Below are 5,181 nucleotides of genomic sequence, written 5' to 3'. Positions count from 1 at the left end.
TCTTGTTGCCGGTCTATCAACTGGATCCTGCCTCGCTCATGAGGATGGACTGAGCTGTCGGACCAGGCCAGAGTGCCGATGATGGGTTGTGCCCCTCCTCCCCCCGTAGTCGCTGCAGATCCGCAGATCCATGTTATCCCTGATTCTGTTCTGTTCGGTTCTGTTTTGTTAATAAACATTGGGAAACCTCCCACTGTCTTTCTCCTCTGAATACTGGGTCCTAATCTCTCAGAGCTTTGCATATACAGTTAGTCACAGTCAGAGAAACAGGACTGCACTGAAAAAATAGGCCCCACTCTCATCTATGGTTGAAGGTATTGATGGAAGCAACCCAGCTGATTTTTGATACTGAACAAAAACATGTGATCCAACACATTTACTTTTTTTTTTGAAGGAAAAGGATGAATATTTTTTTAATACAGGGCCTTTAAAAATGAAACAATAAACAGCCCCCTAGCGGGCAGTACCACCCCTGTTGAGAAACCATGGTCTAATAAATGTAACAAGTAAAGGGGAAAACATTTTTTCTGTCCTTAAATGATCTCTGTAAACACAAACCAACGAAGGCGGAGTGGTTTTGAACAACTCAAAATAAATACTTCATAACCACAGAAGGCTCTTTGTGGGGAATTTCCAGTATCTTCTGTGGTTCTTGAAGTAAGTCAATAAAATCATGTGACTTTGCAGTCAAAAGTATAACTTTTGATGATGTAAGTATATTTATGAGAATAAAAGAAAAAATTATAATAGTTCATGAATTTTCTAAGGTAGAGGATTAGGGCCACTGAAAAAAATTAAAGTAAATGTAACTGATTTTTAAATATTATTTGAGTCAATATGGGAAAAAGGTCATAATTTGTGGCTTTAATCCCAGAATATTGACTTTTTTTCCATATTAAACTGAAATAAAATTTAAAAATCAGGCAACTTTTTTTTAATTCACTTTTTTTTTTCAGTGCCCCTAATCCTCTTCTGTAATTTTATGTATTAGTATATATATTGGAATTATATTTTCATGAACATGATGGATATATTGTTTCTAGAGATTGAAAAGTTAGAGATTTCCTAACACAACACATAACAAAGCAGACTTTAAAACCCACGCTTTAAAAAGAAAAACTCTGCTTTGGGTTTATTGGCCACTGATGTGTTTTTCTTACAGGAGTTCAGAATGACTGTTTATGTGTCATCGAGTAAACCAGAACATTAACATACAGTATGTGGATCCAATGAGCATCTACCATAGAGCGGTCAAAGACAAAACAACACAATGAAAACAGGAACTGAGGTCATGACAGATAAAGTAGCAAACATATTATTTTGAATCGGCCACCAACAGAAAGGTGTGTGCTTTCAGTGTTACATGGACCACAGTTTGAAAATGATCTATAGTCTGTATTATATTCTTCAGTATCAGTTAAATAAATATGGCTCTTTTTTTTACTGCTCTGAGAGAAACTCGCCTTCGTTTAGTATCGACCAAATCTTCACCACTTCCTGTCACTCGCAACAAGATTAACTGTGTGGTTTTTCTCGATAATGAGATGAGTATCTTTCATGTTGTAACATAGTAGAGATTATTTGGAGTAAAAAGTAACACTTCTAATTTGCAAAACTACTTTTTTAAGACTCAATAAAGACTTTTAATATAATCATGTAACTCTAGCTTTGTTTTAACATTGTTTAAGGTGACCTCATGGTGTGGAAATTACACTGCAGTTTAATTACCTCCAGTCCCTTTGTTGTGTAGTGGGATGTTAACTAAAATTTCTGATATGTGGAACTCAGTTTCCAATCCTGGCTGCGTCAGAAATTGCACCTTGCCTGAGAGTTTAAAATGCAGAGGCTGTGTGTAATACCACAGAGTTTCCAGGCACGTTGACTTTTTCCAGACTTTGGTCACTGACTTTATTTCCTTTGAGAGTTTGTAGCATTTAAGATGCAATCATGTTTTGCACAAAACGGGTACCTGAACGTCAGGTGAAGGAAAATCATGTATGATCCATCCATGCACCCTGGGCAGGTCACCAGTCTGTCCCAGCAGGGTAGTGCCTTGCAGCAGGAAGCTCCTGGGTTTAATTTCCCCGCCCAGGATCTTTTTGCGTGTAGTTTGCACGTTCTCCCCGTGCATGCATGTGTTTTCTCTGGGTACCCCTTCAGTCCAAAGCCATGGCTGTTATATTTATTTGTATCTCTAAATTGTGTGTCTTGTGCATGGTTTTATGTCTCTCTGATGTATGTTTTATATAAATAAAAAAAGAAATGTACGGCTTACAACTGATTTTATGTTAAAAAAAATTATCTGATCCTAAAGAAAAAAGTGTTATGTTCAAATATTGGTATTTAAAATACTAAAATAGAAATAAAAAAACAAAAAGGAGCAAATTCATGCAAAATAAAAACTTTTCAAATGCATTTTAACAGGAAACTTATGAAATCAATACTTTCAGCTGTCACTTAAAGCAACCAAATATTTTACTCCAGTTAGAGTAGCGATACGACCTAATATTTTTCTTGTAATAGTAAAAAGTAAAGTGCAGTAAAACTACTTCTGCTTGTGCTCGGTACATGAACTAGAAAAATATGTTCAAACTTTTCTTAATATGTTTGCTTTTAAAGTTCTACCTCTGCTCTGCCATTTTCCGAGTTGCACTGAATTATTTTTTTGTAAATCACCTAGAGCTCCCTCTGGTGGTTGTTTTTGGGATTTTATTTTGGTTACCGTTCCAGAAGCACGATCCGTTACGCATCCAGATATACATTCGGGTCGCCCTGGATTTTATTTTGTTAAAAATACCTAAATTATGTTTTTCCCTCCCCTAAAATAGTAAGCGTGATAAAATATATGCCTTAAAATCCCTTCTTTTTTATCCCTCGTCTCTGCCCGATCTGCACTGGAAATGGGATCCTACGCAACTTTTTTTCGTTTAAAACTTTTTAAGTTTAATGTTTTTCTTTCAAGTTAACCTTATGGTGTATAGTGCGTAATTTAAAGAAAGAAACAACTAAAATGCAGATAAACATGGTTTAATCATATTTTGCCGGACTGCATTGAGCATGTACCATGATGACGTCAGAGAAACAGTTTAATGGATAAAATGTAAAAAGCATTAAAATTGTTTGACAAAATTAATAAAACATTTTTAAAAAAAATTGTATTAGCATTCTTTAGTGAGTTATGGATTGAAATAAGTGATTTTAGTACCATAATTACATTATTTGTGGACACCCGGATGCATTAGTGTCAAAAGTACACCACAAGTAGAAGTATAGATACTGCAGTTTAAAAACACTCTGGTAAAAGTTGAAGTATCAACTTGACCTCTTTATTCAAGTAAAAGTGTAAAAGTATGTGCTCCAAAAACTACTGAAAGTATAAAAGTATAAAGTAACCTTAAAAAAAAAACAGCCAGATGCCACTATATGAATTGAAAGCTCAAGTTTTTTTTTTTTTTTTTTTTACAATTTTGAAAATTGATGTGCACATGAGGGGCAATATTTATAAGCATTAAACCGAAGCCAAAAGTAACGAGTAACGTTTGTTTTAAAAAATGTAAGGAATAGAAAGTACAGATACTTGTGTGAAAATGTAATGAGTAAAAGTCAGAAGTAGGAAGAAAAATAAGTAATGGAGTAAAGTATAGATACCTAAAAAGTGTACTTAAGTACAGTAACAAAGTATTTGTACTTTGTTATTTGACACCTCTGCTCGGATGTATATCACGCGTACGCAGGTTGGATCGTGCTTCTGGGACGGATCAGGTAGTAACAATGCTTCAAAGGGAACTAGAGGAAATGACAGATCCAAGAAGGCAGACTGTAATGCCAGAGCGTTTCTATGTAAACCTGATCTAGCTCGATACATTGTTGTATTTGGTTGGGTTTTGTCCTTTTATGATGGTCGAAGACAAGGCAATGGTCAGAGGCCATTCTTCAATAAACAAGCAAGAAACCAAAGAAGACAACTCTGTTTACTGGAACATTGTTATCTAGCTGCCTAGCTGATGAAGAACAGCAATACAGTCTCTTATAAAAGCATCTCAAGGGACAACAGGGGACAATTCAATCAGATCATCCAGTCAGATTGGTTAAACGTTTTCTATATAAGGGAAATCAGTTGATTGAATCAAGTCATTGACTTTGTAGGATTCNGACAATTCAATCAGATCATCCAGTCAGATTGGTTAAACGTTTTCTATATAAGGGAAATCAGTTGATTGAATCAAGTCATTGACTTTGTAGGATTCACTCTTCCTGACTGAGCATGAGGTGACAGTAGATAACCACTTCTGCCTTCTGTTGGGAAATGTAACTGTAAGCTAGATCTGTTGGTGTCTCTGTCTAAAAAACAAAAACACTTAAGCAGATGGGTGCTAAGGCAGTTTTCATGTCAAGGGGATGAAAGAGAGCACATGAAGTTAGTCACAGTAAAAGCTGAGCCCAAAGGAGGGAAACAGGATGAAGCACTGAAAAACAAGCCAAGCTCCAACATCTATAAACAAAGGTGTTAATGGCAGCAGCACAGCTGATAATTCTCTCCAGGATGGAGTCACAGCCAAACAGGAACAGACCAGATGAAGCTACCATGATGAGAAAATGCAGAGAGAGCAGAACGTTATGGATTGAGCCTAACAAATACTGCAGAATGGAGATAGATAGAGATAGAATGAAGCAGAATAAGGAAAAGTGGTCCCTATGTCCTCCAGCATCCTAAGCCTATAGCAGCATTAACTACAGAGGTATACTGTACACTCTAACTATAAGCTTTGTCAAAACTGAAAGTTTTAAATCTAGTCTTAAAAGTAGACAGGTGTCTGCCTAAAGGACTGAAACTGGTCGTTGTTCCAAAGGAAAATATCTGCTTTTTATCCTACTTTTATACATTATAGGAACCACTTCAGGGCTGATGAGTGGCGCGCTGGGAAGCAATGCTGCCTTGCAGCAAGAAGGTTCTGGGTTGGATTCCCGGCACGGGGTCTTTCTGCATGTTCTCCCTGTGCATACGCTTCCTCCCACAGTCCAAAAACATGACTGTCAGGGTATTTGCCTTCTCTAAATTCTCCTTAGGTGTGAGTGTGAGCGTGAATGGTTGTTTGTCCTCTGTGTCTCTGTGTTGCCCTGTGATGGACTACAGACCTGTCCAGGGTGGATGGATGGATGGATGGATGGATGGATGGATGG

Source organism: Cyprinodon variegatus, unplaced genomic scaffold (assembly GCF_000732505.1).
Source record: "Cyprinodon variegatus isolate N-32 unplaced genomic scaffold, C_variegatus-1.0 Scaffold842, whole genome shotgun sequence".
NCBI lineage: Eukaryota > Metazoa > Chordata > Actinopteri > Cyprinodontiformes > Cyprinodontidae > Cyprinodon > Cyprinodon variegatus.
This window is presented reverse-complemented; position numbering follows the sequence as displayed.